This window comes from Anser anser, assembly GCF_964211835.1.
Source record: "Anser anser genome assembly, chromosome: 9".
NCBI classification, from domain to species: domain Eukaryota; kingdom Metazoa; phylum Chordata; class Aves; order Anseriformes; family Anatidae; genus Anser; species Anser anser.
Window position 1 is genome coordinate 21,732,180 of NC_139729.1, and position 18,809 is coordinate 21,750,988.

The following is an 18,809-nucleotide window of genomic DNA, read 5'->3' on the forward strand; positions in this document are numbered from 1 at the left end:
TTTTTCTCAGCCTTTGGCTTTCTGTCCTGCAGCACCACCGAGGTGAGCAGGCACTGTAATTGCTTTCTCCCCCTTCCTTCCAATTAGCGGCCCCTCTCCTGGGCATCCTGAAATTGGCCCCTCGTGACACCTGTGTGCCTACCGGCATTAATATTTCCAAATTGGCACGGAGCGATGCTGCAGCTTGGCATGCAGCCACCTGGTGTGTTTGTAGCTAACAGGAGGGTACACGCAGGGGTACTGGGCTGGCCAGAGAGGGATGGCTGAGACAACTAATTACTTGGGGCTTTTAACCCAATTAAGAGCAGCTGGTGGGCTCAGAAGGCGGATCATTTGTAAATATCACCAAAAGGTGTTTTAATCGAAAATAATTTGGAACTTCTCGAGGTCTGACTCGAAAAGAGCTCCTGTGGCCCAACCCAGTGCACATGGCTGTGATGCATCTAGGTGGGAAATAGGATTTCTTGTAATCATCCCTTTCCCGTGCCTGGGCACACTTCGTCAGGACTCTCCTCATCCTTGGGAGCAGACGTGAAGCCGAGGTCCTGACCGCGTGTGGCCGTCAGAGACCTCCCGGCATTCCTCGCACTGCTGCTCTGGCCACAGTCCAAGCCGGGTAATTACATTGCGTTTCCCCAGATTCCCCCTGTAGTTTCCACTGGATACCATTTTCTTTTTTCACATCCTGCCTGATTCCATACTGTAGCCCTGTAACTAATTAATTTAAGAGCTCTGCAAGTTTAAAATGCGGTGTAAGTGCTGCAAGTGCTATTATTTCTAGTGTCCCGGCGCGATGCTCTACAGCTGTCGTCGGCCAGCCCCAGCAGTGGCTGTTCTGGAGCAGGAGGATCCTGCTGAAGAGCTTCGAGGCTCGTTGCAAGGACACTGTATGGACCTGCACCAAAATAATAGCCCTGGAAAAAGGAATAAGCAAGTAGATTGCTTTTATTAAACTTTTAAAAGTTTAATAGCTGCATAATCTTCTTCTCTTAATCTCTTTGAATGAAGCAGTTTAACTAATACATTCTTATGATGTTGATTTACTCCCGTTTGTATTGCAGTTATCACACAGAGATTAGCATCTCCTTACGCTAAGAGCTGTATAAACTGTAGTAAGGCTTGGAGCTTACAATCCAAATAAATCAGGCTGGTGTGGAGATGAAAGTAACAGAACCGGGCACCCCAACCTGCCTCGGGACCCCAGCCGATCTGCTCAGGCTCCTGTACAGAGGCTCAAACAGCCAGCCTGTGACAGTGAAGGCCATTACAGCGATGGATTGCTTTGTTTTAAGCAGCAAACTTTTCAGGCTAAGGAGCTCAGAAATGCAATAATGTTTTTAAAATTAAGACAAAGCACAGGCTGGACGTCCCTTCGGTTCACAGTGGAGCGGGGTCCTTGCAGTGGCTGCTCTTTGGTCCCGTCTGCCAGCAGGGTTTAATGGGAGATCAATCAAACAGCACCTGGCTGTTAGCAGGGAGCATCTCCAGGAACCAGGAGGAGCAACGTGGGCTTTCGTCTCTGCCCACGCAGCTTTTACAGCAACACGGCTCCAGCATCTATAGTGGAACTGCTCAGAGTTTGTGCTGATGAAAGCTCGAGAAAAATCAGACTGACTTTTTTGCTCTTTTATGACGTGGTCCTCCAGCTCCAGGGCATCCTTACCTAGAAGGTCAGGATGTGCATCAAAGCCCTCATGCTGCAATAACGGTGTGTGAGCGAGGCTCTGGCAGCCCCTCCACCTCTGGTGCCTGTGCACTATATTCCTTAGAGTTTTCCTTCATCTCCTTTTTTAGGGGGGGAGGTTTCTCTCCACACATGGGAGAGTGCACTTTGAAATGATCAATGGGAGAAGGTACTGATTTCATCTGAGCTTTCTGTAGCCTAAATTTGGAGACATTCAGAAAGGAGGCGGTGAGTTGTGTTTGCTCTTGGTTGTGTCCAGGGGAGCACCTCGCACCCTGCTGACTCAAGGAAAAGAACATAACAGAGAAAACTAATTTCTGGTGAGGGATTTAGACAGCTTGGGATCTCCAAGGGTGTTATACATAATGCAGAGGGAGTGTGGATCAAAACACTATATATATATTTTAAACTCTGGCTGCCAGAGGAGATGGACAGCAGTTCAGTTTCCCCTTGAAGCAAAAGCCCAGACCCAAACGCACCCATGCTTTTTCTTGCTATTTTTCTCACTTTTCTGTGTGTTCCTATGTGACCAATGATGCCTCACTCTTGTGAAGCACCAGGTCAAGATTTTGAAGCCCGGTGGGAGCGAGGCACGAGTGCATACAGTGACTGAGCGAATTGTCCCGTGGTGTTTGTGATTACTGTATTTTGGTTTTTAGTATGAAGGAACATGCTCGCTTCAAGGGGTGCTGTTATTTTAAAGGGACAAAACCCAGGGCTGCGGAAATCACAGGGGTGCAGCATGCCGTCGGTGTCGCTGCTCTGCTTGCGGCAGGCTTTGTGAACCCCATTTCGCTCAGGAGGACGAACTGGATGTGAGCGGTTGACGTCACTTAGGGGAGACAGTCTGGCAAATAAGAAAGCATGAGAGTCTCCTGTGGGTTGTTAAATACTGAATAAAATATGAATAGTGCTGTGTTATTACTAAAGTGAGCTATTTTTACCGATTCCACTTATAACCTGCCAGCCCTCTGACGTAACAGCAACAGCTCTCAAAAGACATGAATAATAAAGAAAACAGTTTAAATGTTGCCCTATATATTAGCATATATTCTGGCATGGGTCTCAGGTGTCTCTAATGAAGAAAAATGATTACACAAAGAGCTAACAAGAAAATCATGGGTTTCCCCCTCCCACCTGAAAAGTATTGATTTAATTTAGTGTGATGAAGCAAAAAAAAAAAACACAAAACATGTTTGATTAAAATCTTCTGTGCTGTTTTTGGACAGACACAGGGAGCTGTACTCCTACTAGATGAGGAAAAGGAAATATTTTTCAGTTTAATAGTCACTGAAAAAATACTTAACAAGCTGCATTTTTTCTGTTTTAATAGTCCAGAATAATTTGCACCCAAGAACTTTGAAAGTCTGGCTGAGATTAGCATCCCTGGTTAACAGATGTTCATTTTTAACAAATCTTGGACTACCGAGAAAGAGCAACGGACCGCAGCAAACACTGGAATACAACGTTCTAGCTCAGATAGAGAGCTGAAAGGGGAGGAGGTCTTTTTGGCCAAAATCCAGCTTCCAGCTGAGGAGGTTCATCTCCGACCAGGCTGGTCCAACAGTTGGAAGTCCGGCATCTCCTAGCCGGGCTTTGCCAAAGCCTAACTGTACCGAGGGTTAGATTGGCTCGGTGCTTTGGGTGTTTCCGAGGTAGCTGCCACCGCTTCTACCTCCTAGGCAGGGCTCAGGGTGGCAGCCAGGAGCCTGGTCTGCTCACCTAGGCTGGGAGCATCCGGGGCGAGGAACAAGCTGTGATGTTCAGGCTGGGGCCACCTGCTATCATTTTGTGGTGGCAGGGTTTGAGAAGTTCAAGCATGGCCGTGAACACGTTGGCGTTCTGGAGCTGCACGAGGAAGGGGAGCAGCACACAGCAGTGGGGTTACCCCATGCCAAGGGGTTTCAGATCTTCCTCCCCACAGGAGTGGCCCGACCCCACAGCCAGGCTGCGATGCTCCCTGCTGCTCCTGCTAGAGCTGCCTCGCCGGATCAGGCCGGTGGCAAGGTCTGCAGCAAGCCCTGAGCAGGCGAGGCTGTGCTGCAGGGTGCTTCGGGGTTGCTCGCTGTGAGCGGGGGAAGCCAGAGGTCTCGTTTCTGCTCCTGGAAAGGGCAGTGTTAGATGCCATTTCTGCTCTTAGGGCTTTTTATGTCTTTTACATTTGAGGCTCACTGAAAAATATAGAAGTCATGCTGGAAGCAAGGATCAGGACCCAGGAGTGGACTTCAGTGAGCTACAGAAATTGTAAAATGTTTTGTTTGAGGCCCAGAACACGTGTCGGTCCCTTTACTGGCACGGCTGCTCCTTTGCTCTGTGGCAGTCCTTCTCCTCTGCTGCAGCATCACAGCAGAGTGCGGCCTTGGTAAGCACCACCGTGCCCTTCAGGGATAGGAGGATGCTGGGTTAGCAGGTTCCCAAGCCCTGAACCAGGAAAGCAGAGGTTAAGTGGGCCAGGAAGCAGCTTGGGGATGTGTTAGTGCTTGGGAGCATCCTTAAGGAAAAGGAAATCTGCCGCCACCGACAGATAAAGAACCAGGCTGGCATGCAGCAGGAGGAATAGCTCTCTGCTAGAGATAATCCCTCGTGCTTTGGAAAAAAAAAAAAAAAAAGATTCGTTGCTGCCCTCCTGGCTAGGTTGGCTCACCGGAGAGCTGCAGGTGTCACAGCTCCTTGTGGAAGCCCGGCTTCTTTCCCCCGTTATTGAGGGTGAACTGGTGATTTATGCACAGACTTGTATTTTTCCAGGGCTTTGACCAAGACCTTGTCTTCATCCAGCAAAATTAGGGTGGCTGATTTCCAAACCAGACACTCACGAGTATAATCCTAATTTATGTGAGAACTTGCACAACCTCAGCTCCCTCCTGCCATCGCACTTGTAGTGCCGTCAGTGGCGGGAGGTGCGTAGCGGACAGACCTCCAGACAAACAGCGCCATCAGTCAGCTCAGTAATCCTTCTCCAGGCAGATGTTGAAGGATTTACCAGGACCTTATGATACATACACCTGGAGACCTCTGAATTTGATTTAAGGGTGCTCACAGAGCAGTAATTAACTCAGAACCGCCAAGCACAAATACAGTTCAAGGAAATAATATTTCAGCTTTTCAGCGTTTAAATGAAAAAAATGAATTAATCATTGGCAATTACTGTGTTAAGGGACTTAACTCATGACTTGCAATGCTCCCACACAATCTTGTTTCCAAAGCCTTCATTAAATGAGCTAGTAATTATTACTACAATTAGAGATGTGAGGCATTAAAAAGTCCAAGATAAAAAAACATGCGTAGTTATTTAAAAAAAATAAGTCGGTTTTGCGATGTGTAAGAAATTCAAGTTGTCTCTTGTATGGAAATGTCCCATTTGAACACAAGCACTTGCTTTTCTGGGCAGGAAAAGCATCTCGTGCGCTGGCGCAAAGCTGCCAGTGACAGTCCTAACACAAGGGTTTGCTCTGACTCCTTGTGCTGTCCTGGAGGGTCTGTGGTTCCCATCGGGGACCTAAATTGTGGAGCAATACATTTCCTTGATGAATGAAGCTGATATGCCTGATGGTTTCTGATCAGGCCTCTTATCAGCAGAGAAAAGTCATTTTATCTGATGCCCTGGTTTTGTCCTGCCTAATACAAAGGTGATTCAGTGTCAGTAGCTGACTTCAGTGACATAACTGATTACATCAATACTGAAATCTCAAAGATTGCGTCTTTACGGCAGAGATCCCCACCCAAAGAGATGGGTTCTCAGCCAAAAGGAAAGCTTGGAAAAAAGAAAAGGCGGATGGGAGGGGAGGTCAAGGAGAGGCAAAGGGCAGCTGGCAATGAGCTGTGCCTGGTGGAGAAGAAGAGAAGAGGAAGAGAAGGGGGAAAGATGGACCCCTTCTGGGTTTGTTTTTCATTTTACTCTGTACCTGGTGTACAGAGCAGCCCAGCTTTGGTCAAGAGAAGGGTTAACAAACACAAAGGGACTGTTCAGTCGGATCTTAAACAGACACTTTTTTCCCTTTGGCTTGTTTGCTTGATTATTTCTTGCCAAGAAAACGTGGAAAAATGCTGCTTTGCATCAATACTAAGTGTTGTGTTTTTTTTTTTCCCTCTACTTTTTGGTTAGCCACTGAAGACGTGCACACAGACGTAGCCACAGTTACGTGCAGTGCTGTGGGCACTCCCCAGCTCCACCACTGCTGATACAAACTGGGATGTGGCCGTTAGGAGAGGTGAGCCCTCGCTCTGCCTTCCTGTAGCACCAGTTGTGTCTGTGGGCTTCCCCGGGCGAATAATTTCAGGCTCTGGACCCAGTGGTGTACGGTCCCTTTTGGGAAGAGAACTGTAAAGCGCTGATCTTGATTTTGTTTAGCAAAAAGCAGGATGGTGGAGGACAAAAATGAGTTCTGGAGAACAGAATGAATGAAGCGTTGCTTGGATTTTTTTCTGTAGCTCTTTTTTCTTCTTCTTTGCATGATCTCTGTGTGTGTGCACATCAGTGTATGTATAATTCATCAGCCCTTGGCAAAGGGAATTCGGAACCGCAAAAAGCTGTGGCAAAAGGCAGGGAGTTAGGAGGGGAGGCGAACGCATGCTGACTTCTCCTCCTCCCCTTCCCTCCCTCACTCTCCCCATGCCCTGATGGCCATTTGAGGGTGCAGCTTTGCTTTGCGGCGCTGTGACTTTACAGAAAATCTTACCTTTTTGTCTTGTCGGTGATCAGAAAGCACATCAGAAATTCTCACTGATCTGGTCCTCCTTCTGCAGTACGCCCCAACTATTGGCAAGTGCTTAGCATAAAGCTTCGCAGCTTTTGGAAACAACAGGAAAGAGAGATGGGCTTAGGGCAAAATCAGAACATGTCTAGGCATTGATATCCCCTGGCCTTGTTTTCATTGGACACTGCAGCATGTCTTTGTGGTATCAGTCATTAGGCAAAGCATTTGCGGTAATTTATTTGGTGCATCTTGCCCATTTTTACTCTTGCCAATTAAACTAAAGCAGAGTTTGATGTCTCTGTATTTTTTTTTTGTGTGTTTATTTTTTGATATTCAGATCAGATCTGAAGCATTGTACTGGCCTATTCCTGCCTGTTGGGGCTATGGGTAAAGTGTTTGCTTTGAGTATTTACCATTTAACGTTCATTCTTCCTGCTCCACAATTGGGCACTTGCGTGATCTAACACTAATTTTGGTACTTGTCTGGCTCTCTGAAAAAACAAGAGAGGAAAAGAGATTTCCGACTTCTACTTCCAGCCTAATTCAGTATGAGCTGTTCCATGAACTTACTTTTCCAACCTCAACTATTCTATGATCTATGGTATCTCTGGAAAACTTTTCAACCGGCATTTTTATGAGCACAGATCTCTCATATATATTTGAGGAAAAATAATGAAAAGAGCCACAACTGAAGCAGATTCATGGGCTTTGCTCACATCGCTGAACATTGGTATATGTTTTCCAAGCTGTGATGTTGATGGCTTTTCATCTGATTCATCTGATTTCCATATAATAAAAAAAGAATAGTTTTTCCCTAACTGTAGGCAATTGGATGAGCCATAAGTCAGAATTAAAATATGATTATCTGTTGCAAAGATCACATATTCCTTTCAAAGTTTCATTATTTACAATCCTTTTCTTGGTGACATTTCAATTCTTAGGAAATTATGCTCTAAATTGTACCTAACATGTTCACCACCCACACGTAACACATGCAATAAGCTTATGAGATAGGAAGGGCGAATGTTTCCATTTTAATGTTGTTTTTTAATGAGATTTTGGAGTGGAGGGTGAGTATTTTGCTAAAATATACGGCAGAGATTGCACAGCAAAAGAGTCTAACAGGGCTTTCAGTGGCACTTATCCGCAATGTTATTTTCCTGCCATCTGGGTAACATTCATCCCGTTCTCCCAAAAGTGACGTGAGGGTTCTTTGTGTGTAGGAGAAGTGCCCAGGGTCAATAAAACAGGAATCTCATCTAAAAGCAGCCCCGAGGCTGCTGCTGTGGATGGCTTGGGGGGAGCCGAGGCCCTGAGAGGCCATGGTTTAGTGGGTAATATTGGTGGTAGGGGGATGGTTGGCTCAGATGACCTTGGAGGGCTTTTCCAGCCTTAATTATTTAAGGTTTTAATTTTATTTTTAAACACTTTATTCTGTAATCCCGCTGCTTGCAGCTGGCCTGCCTCCTCCTGCCCAGTACCACGCTGCTGGCCCTTCTCTGCCAGTCCTGCCTGGTTTAAGGGTATGGATGGGACCTACGGGAGCAGTAGTGATGTGCAGAAGGATGCATCTCCAAGGGATTTTGCATTTGTTGGCCATACGGCAGAGATGGGATCGATGTGTGGAGCCTTCAACATCATGCCTTCCTCCCCTGGGACCCCTGCGGGTCCCTGCTGGTTTATCACCAGCACAGCACTGTTCGGCTCCTTGTACACTGCAGCAGTTTCCTCGAAAATGAAACCACATCCTTTTATTTTTATTTTTTTTTTTTTTATTTTTTCCTCAAGGAAACTTTATAGAACATATGTTGAGGGGGAAGATCATTAAAAGCTGTAACTGGGTCAAAATCCGATCCTTGCTAATTTGGCGTGACCCTGCAGTAACTTTGTGGGACTGAAGCCAAAGACTCCAGTTATTCTGCCATTTCTGGATGGTGAAGGAGCACAGAATCTGTCCTGCTGTCTATCGGGAAATACGCGTTTGGAGGTGATTTTGTCTTCTCTTTCTAGAGCTTAATTGGCTTCTTCGCTCAGAGCAGGTCTGGAAATCTGAGGTCTGTAGAAGATACACCCATAATCATAAAAGATTTATTTAAGGGTATTGCTTTCCCATTTCATTACAGCAGCAGCGTAGCCTAAAACCTACTTATTTCCATAGGCTTACAAACCTAGCTTCTCAAACCAGCATCTAACGCACTGCTCAGTGCTAAGGTCCCTATGGGAGCTGGCGATACTGGAATTACACCATTCCCATATAGCAGCTGCAGGACTTCCAGCAGGCTGAGGCTGCCTGGAAAGGCCATACGGATTTCACTTGTCTTCACGTTAGGAAAGTATTCCCGTTTTATACACTAGTGTCCAGATTCTCAGCAAGCCTCCAGTGTTTACAGCCACAAAATTTGTCAGCTCATATGTCTGAAGGCTGTGATATCATAACAGCGGATGCACGAGAAATTCCCCGTGCAGCCCTGTAGTTACAGCTCCCATGTCCAAAAGACAGCTGCAAAATGTGCTCTTTATTTGCACAGGCATAGCCAAAGAAATACTGCACCCCAAATATCACAGATGGGGCTGCAGAGACACGGGGCTTGGTGTTTGTTGAAGAGAACAGCCTGGGATCTGGGGCTCGGGGAGGGGAGGGACAGCCCTGGCTGCAGCCCCAGGGCTCAGTGCCGTGTCGGGATAGCATCAGGGGACAGCGTTAGGTACAAACTTCCCTGGGAAAATATTTGCATTGCTATGACTCCCGCGGAGCTTAGATCAGAGCCCTCTGGATGGAGAAGTGACCTGAGGCTTCCCAGCCGTGTGGGGACACGGGGGGACCTGCTCAGGAGCAGGAAGGCACGCGGGAGTCAGGGCCAAGCCCAGATTGCTGGGTTTTGTGTTTTTTATTTATTATTTATTTATTTTTGTTTTCTTGTTTGCTTTTTTGTTTGTTTTTTTAAACCTTGGCCCTGAGACAATCCTTTCTCGCTGCTAAATTTTAGAGCACCCTGCTCTAGATTTTCTTCAAGCCTCTCTCTGCTCCACTCTCTATAAATAGCCTTTACATTCAGCAGCCTAGATGGAATAAAAAAAAGGAAGGGGTGTACGCTCTGCTGCAAAGCTTGCAAAGCCTGCAAAGCTCGCCTTCTCAAAACACTTTGGTTCGTAGGAAGGGGAGGAAGTAATGGGTGTTTGACAAAGTTAATGTACTCGGTGAACCATTGGAGAGCTGCCAGCTCACATTTTTAAATAAATGTCAACATTAATTTTTAAAGTTTAAATGCATATTTTACATTTTTGCTCTCGGCTCTCTCCGGCACTTTCTGAAGCGCAGGGGCCAGCGTGGTCGGGCTGCCCCGGGGAGCTCCCCGGAGGCAGCGGGAGGGATGCTGTGAGCACCGCAGTTCCCATGGCATTTGCTACGTGGGCGTAATTCCTTCCTCGCAGAGAAACCCTTCCCTGCTGTTTAGTTTGCTTTGACAAAAATCAGAGAATGCTCTACCTTTCCGTAGCGCTGTTTGTTTCCTTTGGGTGATACCAAATTGAACTCGAGTGGAGTGTGCGTGTTACAGCTCATCAGAGCAATGGCATCTCCTATAAACAGGGTCACCGTAGTTATGTCAGAGCCCTGCCAAGCACAGATTTGATTTAATCAAGGTATCTTTTAGTGTCAAGGCCCATCTGTTTAAAATTAGCACTACTATCTCTCTAGGCCCTCTTTAAAATCGCGAAGGTCCAGAATCTGTATCCCATAAAGGCTTTTGCTGGGCAAACGGCATCCAAAGTGCTAAAGGACAGGATATTTTCCGAAGGATGAAGCATTCTGCGGAAATCTCGTCGACAGGCAGTAAAAACAAATACGTGAGCAGGGAGCTGCGCCGTTCGCTGGGGACCGCGCGGAGGAATTTGGCAAGAGGGAGGGCTATCGAGGGTAGCGCAGAAGCAAGGTGTGAGCAAGCTGTTCCTTGGCACTGAAGCGGGAGGGAAGGTCCTTCCAGATGGCAGCCGGAGGGACCAGCTGCGGAGAGGAGCAGGAAATGGCCGAGGATTCCCCCGGCCCCAGCTGAGCTGCAGCTGCGGCTGCGGCCGGGCAGGACGGAGGGAGGGAGGGAGCTCACCTGCGGGCTGCGGGATCGGCAGGGCTTTCCCCCTGAGAAGACCTCAGTGTGTGAGCTTTCCCCTCTGTGAAATGCTAATGCTACAGGTTTCTCCCCCGGAATCCACAGCCTGGGCCACCACAGTCCTGTCCTTCACCCAAGGAGAAGCGAGCACCGTGTTTACACCTCCCTACCCTGGCCTGCATGTAGGCCCTTCCCTGTCCCCACTGCTCTCCTTCTGAGCCTGCCCTTTTCCGAGTATCAGCAGAATTGAAAGGCAGAGCTTGCAGTAAAAAAGAGCTGCGTCTTAGCTAAAAGAGCACCTTTAATCACAGTTTGCAATGGCAGCTTGTGTGGTAAATAATAGCTCCTTAAAATCATATTGCTCCTGTTCAGCAAACTCCTTTCTGTGAGCAGCAACCTCACGATGACCATCCCTCCTGCTGGGATCCTGCCAGAGCTGCTGTCCCTCGGGGGCCTCTCTCCGCACCGCCTTTGGGTCCCCCAAACCTTCCTGGCCCTCAGACTGGCCATAACTCCCCAAAACGTTGCCCTTGGGACGGATCAGCGTCGCTGGTGTGCTCAGGTGGACAGAGCTGCCTCGCGCTCCCACCTTGCTCACCTCAGGCCCCGAGGGTGACCTGGGCACAAACCCCTCAGCTTTTCTCATCAGCTCTGCTCTGCTTGACTTAGCTGAGACCATTTACATCCTGTGGCAGGCTCTCCTTGTGCAGGGGGTGGGTTACCCATCTCACGGCACGCTCAATGGCCTGAGCGCCCTTACGTGCCCAGGGGAAGCCGGGCAGTCACGGGCCTGGCAGGACAAGGCTGTGGGTCGCCTCCCTCAGCCGTGGTGGGGTTTGCCCTGGTGACTCGAGTCTGCAGGTTTTTTTCCATTTCTCTTTTTTGAAGTTGCTCTTTAGCAATAACCAAAGTCATCATTAATTCCTTTTTTAACCTACAATGAAGATTATCGTGACTGTCTGTCAAGTACTCGCTAGCACTACTTAAAAGCAAGTATTTTATAAAGCACCTTTGGATTAATATATATGCAAATAAGATATTACAGATTAATTAGCATGCAAATTAAGCCATGTTTTATTTGCGTATCCATATATCTTTCCGAGCCTACTGCCTGGCCAGCCCAGCGGGTAGCTTGCATGCCTGTATATGACCACGGCGGCAGCGATGCTCTCTCCGGTGGCAGCCCTGTGCACATTATTTCACCTGCCTCTGCCCAAAGCTGCAACGCTGAGAGTTTAGGGCAGCTCCTGTATTTTTCAAATCAATGTTTCATGCCTGTAAGTGAATGTAACTGTGTGGATGATCTCTGGCTATGATCAGATAGTCAGGCATCAAAATATGACTTTTCTCCAATGGAAATCTCCAGAGGAACACCATTTGCCGAGTCCTGGACACCAAAAATCTCTGAGACGACTGATGTTACCCAGCTCATTTTAACAACACAGCAGCGGATGCTGCAGACAGGTCATTTGTAATCACAGGGAGGAAAACCCAGCGTTAACAAACCTTAAATGAGTCGGGAGCAGCTGCTCCTGAGCCAGCAGGTTGGTGGGTAGCAGAGGGGGTGGCACGGGCAGCTGGGCCCGATGCCTCGTGTGAGAGCTGCCCCCTCCATGCTCTCCCTGGGACAAACAGCAGGGGCCAGCCCCGGGCTGGGGCTCCCAGGAGGATGTGCCTGCACACCTAGGGGCGCGAGGGGTCCGGCTGAGCTCTCAGGGGGTGACGGCTCTGGGAGGTGTATTTCCATCCCATTTGTTTTTCCCAGACTCCAGAGCATGTTCTCAATTCTGCACTGGTTTGCACCCTACTTATCGCATGGAAATGTGGAGTTTGGCTGCAGATATTAAAAGCTGGGAGCTCAAGGAGTGCAGCTATAGGGCTGTATCATGGCCTGCTGAGCTCTCCTGCTGCTTCCTGCATTGTTTTCTTCCCCTTCCAGAAGAGCCAAGCCTAGCTGATCTCTCAGAGCGTCTGGAGTAGCAGTCATCCTCACCAAAGCCTTCTTCCCTGCCTTGCATCACTCAGCACACAGGCGATGTGGGACTGGTTTGGTGGGAGGCTTTGCTACAGCCAAGCGTAATGACGAGCCATGGGGTGGACCAGCCTTCTGTTTAATTTAAGAATCTTTTCCCTATGTTTCGAGCCCAACAGTGAAATCCCTGCATCCAGCTGCATTTCACTGCCTCATTACTTCATAGATCATCTCAATGATCTGATTCCAGAGCTCCCACACTCTATTCCCACTTCTCCAGCCATCAGCCAAGTGAGCTGGGTTAAATTTCTTGCAGCACAGAGGGAGCTAGAATAGACTACGCAAGAGCCTAATTAGCAATCTTTTCCTTTTACAACATATTGAAGTTTTCTAGGCATTGAGCCATGTTCTTTCATAGCTTTTCTCCTTCCTTCCCTCCCCCTCTCACTCTCTCTCTTTTTTTTTTTTTTTGGTAGCTTCTGATTTTTTATTAAAGGATAACAGCATTATTGGCAGTACAAGATTCCTTCTTGCATACCACTGAGCAGTAAAAAGGGAGGTGTCAGATATACAAGATAAGAGAAAAGTAGAGCCAAAGCAGCGAGGCACATTGCAGGAGTTATATGTACAGCCATAATAAATATATACCAGTAATTTGCTTTTAGGCAGTTCCTGTCTTGGAGCTTTCCTCCAAAGACATTCAGTTTTAGCTGCCTAGAAAAAAACAATAAAACTTTTGAATTTTTTTCATTGGGCCATTTCTCTGGAGAAGGTCACTTTGGCCTAGGTTTCCTGCCGGGGTAGCTCCCCAGGCAAGAGCGAGTGTGTCTTTCTGTCCGTGTGTCCCCTATGCCAAGAGCAATTAATGCTAATGACCAGCTGGGGAGATGGTATTTGTTCAAAAGAAGTGCAGTTATTGCAAGTTTCCTAAAAAAGCAGAGGAAAACCGCATGTCTTGAATCAGTAGACTTTTAAAGACCTAGGTTTTGGTCTTGTGGTATCACCAACCATCCGGAGCATGGGTAGTCCCTGTGAGTTGTGAGAAGCTCCTAAACAAGGAATGCAGCATGCAGGCATGGTCATTCAGCGGTTGGCTCATTGTCGTTGAAGATTTTTCTTTTCCCTGGGTGCACTGAACAAAGTATGGCCAAGGAGTGATCACGGGAGGTCCAGGTCCGCGCCCTTCAGCTACCTTCTGCGAGGCTTTAATTTCTTCTCCTGCAGCCTTAATGAGTGCCCTGGGCAGCCCCGTAGATGTTTTTCCTCTGTCCCAGTCAATGTTTAACAGCTCCCACCAAAATAACCCAGACAGACTCACCTGGAAGAGTCGGGGGTTTGTTGGGCCACTACCACTTGGCCTCCATAAAGCTGGGCCTGTTTCGTAGGGATTTGATTAAGTTTCCACTGAATTCAGTAGCATAACTGCTATTAAAACGTACTGGAGCAAGCCACATGTAACAGAAGTTGGATTTTAATTTATTATAAAAACATCAAAGCTAATGCTGGCTTCACAAGTGAAGCCCTGGCAGGGTGGAATATGAAAGAGGTGAAAAAGAACAGGAAAAAGTGAAAAAGATGCTGTTAATTCAGAGACAGATATATTTATTTCAAGTAGATTATTCTTAGAAACACTCATAGCATTATTTACATGAATCTTTAAAAAATTGCAGTGCTACAAAACTGAGATTCATCACTGAGGTAAAACATTTCATTATTATTTCTCAAATCAATTCCCCCAGCAGAATATGAATTACAGGATTTCAGCCAGCCTTTTCAAGAAAGCTCTTTTAAAAATTTACATAGCTTATAACAGATTGCCAGAAATATTGCAAGCAGCCATTAATTTACTCCTAACCAATTAAAGCCTGTGCTAACACATGCACTGATATGCACACACTTGTTCCTAATTTTTCTTCTGCAGTTAAGCATGAACAAAAAGACATGCCTTAGAACTAAAAAGAATTTGAAGGCATTTTCATGCTTTCTTTTTTTAGACTCAAGGGCAAATGTGCCTTTGATAAATATCAGCCTGTTTTTCTTTTCCAAAGAAGAAACCTCTTTACAAATCAACACAATTTCTCTGCTGATGATTGGCAGGTAGATTTGCAAGCAGCAGCGTGCCATCAGAAAGGAGGCCTACTGTAGCTTTTAGGATTAAATCACCAGGGTTTTTAATTTAATTAATTTATTAGGAACAATGGGATGAAGGAAGATATGGAACAATGGGATTTGGGCTTTTTTGTATTTCCGAATTGGCAAGAAGATTTACAAAAAATGGTGATGAACACCAATGTTGTCTTGGGAGCCCTGAGTGTGAACCCCTTTATCTGCTTTTTTTGTTAGCAGGGATGGCAATACTTGAATTAAATATCATCTCTTAGTAGTAAGCCAGGTACTCCCTACCTGCAAAGTCCTGCATATTGTTGGATTTCTTTTCACTGGTGAGATTGCCTTCTTTCTTTGCTGTGGATGCAGCCGGGATGGCAACTGCCATTGTTAAGGGGGCTAAAACCGAAGGAAATCTTTGTAGCTGCACACCTGCTTGGAGGTCCCATCCTTGGTTTGGAAGTCTCTCTTCATTTAGAACTTGTTTCTTTCTCTTGTCATGGCAGTGGATTGAGGTTTGGAAGAAAAGGATTGATGTTTTTGATGCATGTAATTTCTGGGCAAGAAATTTGATGTCTTTCAACTCTAACCTACTGTAAAAGAACAATAAGTATATATGAGTCAGGAGCTACATGGCTTGATAGGTTAGTGCATTAGACTTTTATCGAGTATGAGCAGACACAGGCTGGGTGTTTTTACAGGTGTTAGAGAGAAGAGACTGCGAGGAGGAACAGTTGTCTCAGCTGCACATCCCACTGTCTGGGGTGCATGGGGTTCATTGCTTGTGTATCTCAAGGTGTATCCTGATACCTGTCAATGATTTGGGCTGGGAGAAAGAATTAAAGGGTAAGGAAAATAGCAAAAGGAAACTGGCTGAAAATAGGGGAGTGGGAAAACAATTAATTTGGCCATTAGTAAATCCACTTCCCTGGTGTCTCAAAGTGGTGGCAGAGGCTCTTACATTGAACTCATTGTCTGTGGGATAGAGGTAGAGGAGGACTCCTAACTGAACTTTCACCTTCTGGCCTTCCACCTTGCCATTACAAGTGAAAATCTGGTTTATATCCCATCACAAGAAAGTTTGTGTAATAGGTGGAGCAATCTAGCTAATTAACAGGGAATCTTGGGGCTGAGACAACCAAAATATGGCAAGGTCTACCTACAGCCAGCCTGCAGGAGCCTTGGCTTGCCCTGCAGTTCACGCGAGGGGAACATCACTGATTTGGTGCAGCTCACACCAGGGCTGTAGGAGTGCTCGAAGGCTGGCATGGCCATTGGGGGATCATGCTTCAGGCTCATTTTCCTTGCCAAGTAAAAGCCGGTATGAAAATTGCTCTGCAAAGCTGTGGTCACCCTTGAGAGTTATCCATCTGAGCTGCTGGCCGTGTTCCACAGGGCAAGAACATTCCTCTGCAGCTCAGCATTTTCCAAATTATAATAAAACCTGAGTAAGACAGATGAGATTTAAAACATTGTGATCTCTACTGTGAACTTTCCACCGTGTTTCAGTTCAAGCTGTAATACTATGATCAGCATAAAGAGGTTGAAATACTGGGTTTACAATGGAAGTACTGCCTTATGCACACTGCGGTACCTGGAGACACCAAGATGCTCATATTCTCATAGCACTACAAGGCACAACAAGCACTTCTCTGGGAAGGCACCATGATTATTCTTCCTTCGGCAGTAGCAAGGCTTGCCACCTTCCACATGCATTAGTATTACAAATTTCAATAGGAAAGAGAAAATCAATTCCACTTGAATGTCATTTCTGATGGTTGCTCTAACTCTTCTGATGGGCCCAAACAAAAGACTGGAGTTTAATGTGTATGTATTTTGAGCCGTGCCCCTTGCTGACCCTCCAGTTTAATTTCCGTCCTTCAGATGAGATGAATGGAGCGTGAAGCAGGTCATATCTCAAACGCTGACACATGGGTTACAGACAGAACTCACAGGCAGGAGAGGCAGCCAGTTTGTAGATTAAATCAAAGCAGTTCTGAATAGATGGGAGGTCAGCAAAGGCCAGCTTTGACATTTGATAGGACCTTGTGATCAATCAACTCTTTCTTGGGTCTTCCAGTTTTCTTGATGACAATGCTTCTTAAAATAAATAAATAAATAAATCCAGATGGGACACGTTGAAAACTGCCAAAGCAGCTCTAGATTGTGTAAAATGATAGGGATTAATTATTATCAAAGATGATAATAGTGGGAGTTGTTTCAAGCAGCCAGCATGGAAGTTAGTGCTCTTTAATCGGAAGCATTTTATCTGTATGCAGCTGTAATCACTTTTTTTTTTTTTTTTTTTTGCATAGTGTGTATTATATCACTAAGATTTTGGTAATAGTCCAAAAACATGGTAGCAAGCGTTGGTTGTTTATGGCACTCGGGAGTAATCAGGAGTCCCTGATTAAAATCCTACTGTTGAGTTGAAAGGAAGGCTGAGGTGATATCCTGGCCTCTAATGAAATTTGCCCCCTGCTAAGCCATCACTGCCAGCGTGATTTATCTGGAGGGAGTGTGGGAGCATCCCTGAGAGGCAAACATTTGGCTTCGGGCATGGACCAGATCTCATGAAACGAAACAATTTTGCCCGAAATTCTCCATGGGAGGAAGCCCTGCCACGTTTGCGTGGTCTTTGCCACATAAAGACACTCAGGCAGAAAAAGCTTGTAGGGCAGTATTGGCAGCATCGCTCCACACCGGGCCTAACTCTGCCCCTCTGATGTATAGATGTGCATTATTTTCAGAGATGGCATTAAGCTTCTCTGGGAGAGCAGGCAGCCTAGGAGAGTTCGTTGTGACCAAATGGAGATAGGCACTCAGAAGGTTACCAGAGGATTTTGGGGGCTACTTTTTTCCCACCTTAGGAAAATAAATGCAGTTTCTTATTCCCCTGGTTCCTCTTCCATGCATGAGTGCGAAATACAGCATCTGCTTGGGGATTTGGCGGTGGAATCTCTTCAGAGATGACTGTGAAAATATTGTTTTTCAGGAAAATATTAAGTTTAAGAAAAACTGCCAAAAGTTTCTTTTTGAAGCATAAAAGAAAAATAGATGCAAAAGCCTCATTTGATGGCAAGGGATGTGCTGCAATGAAATGGAGAAAGAGCTGATGAGGAAAGCAGGATTTAGAAGTTGGTTTAGAGAACTGTGAATTTCCCCAATGAGCCGCAAACTTCCCTGTGTGGTCTTAGCCTCTAGCTCATGGTTCATAGGCTAGGGCTAACATTTCCTTACCTTGGGGGATAAACTCCTTTCATCTACAGCAATATAAAGACAGTAGATACTGCAGTGATGGAGAACCATATAAGTAACTTGACAGGCAGAGTAATGGGCTTGTGTTTCAATGCTCTGCTAAATAAGACTCCGCTGGGCATCCCTGGACACGCGCTTTCAGGAGAAATGAAAATGTCAGAAAGTCTCGTTGCTGCCGTAGGAATTCAGCTGAGCTGTGGTCTCAGAGATGCCGGCTGAGCGGTCAGGGCAATTCGAGGGCAGGGCTTGGCACGGCCCCTGAGCCAGGTAGTGACCATCAAAAGATATTAGTTTTCACAGACCCGATGACAGTGAGAAGGTAGGAGAGGGGAGTCCGCTCATTATAGCTGGAGACATGGAGCTGGAAACTCCCAGCTCCTTCTCTCTCCTTGCCATTCAGTCTCTTTTTGACCAGGGCTGCAGTCTCGGGGCAGCTGCAGTTCTCTCTGCTTTTGAAACCCATCCTGTGCCAGTCAGCGCTTGCCCAGCTCAAAAGGTCTTGATTTCAACACGAGGATGTTGCATATAGGATGATGAATTATTAGTAGGTGTCACATGAAACCACCGCCTATATTTGATGAGGAATTAGTTAATATGATACTGTAACTTAATCACAAATATTCCAGCCCTCTCTTCTGTGTGTCTGTTTCTTTTATTGGAGTCCCTCAATCTACTGCCTCCCCCACTATGTGCTGTTGGAGTCTTCTCCAGTGCTTAATCATCTTCTCTATGATAGCCGGTGTTCTTGTTTCCAGCAGAGAGATTTGTTTATAGTCATGCTCTCATGAGGACACCCCAAATTGACACTAGTTTTGTGTTTGGGAGGAAGAGGAAGGTAGCAAGGACTTTGAAGACACCCAAATGCCAAATACATATTCTCTGCTAAGAATACAGTAGATCTGTTTTTATCAAGAACTCAGAGTGAATGCTGCTCATCTAAAAAGAGAGGTATGCAGGGAATACCTCTTGTGATCAGTGGTTTGCAGAAA

The 18,809-nt window shown here is 46.3% G+C and overlaps 1 long non-coding RNA gene across 1 annotated transcript; it reads left to right on the forward strand.

The window, feature by feature from the left end:
• The first annotated feature begins 224 nt into the window (after positions 1–224).
• LOC310904075 lies at positions 225–6,242 on the forward strand. The gene is made up of 2 exons (XR_014588034.1): positions 225–616; positions 782–6,242. It is a non-coding gene; the product is annotated as an uncharacterized lncRNA (long non-coding RNA).
• Positions 6,243–18,809: the final 12,567 nt, after the last annotated feature.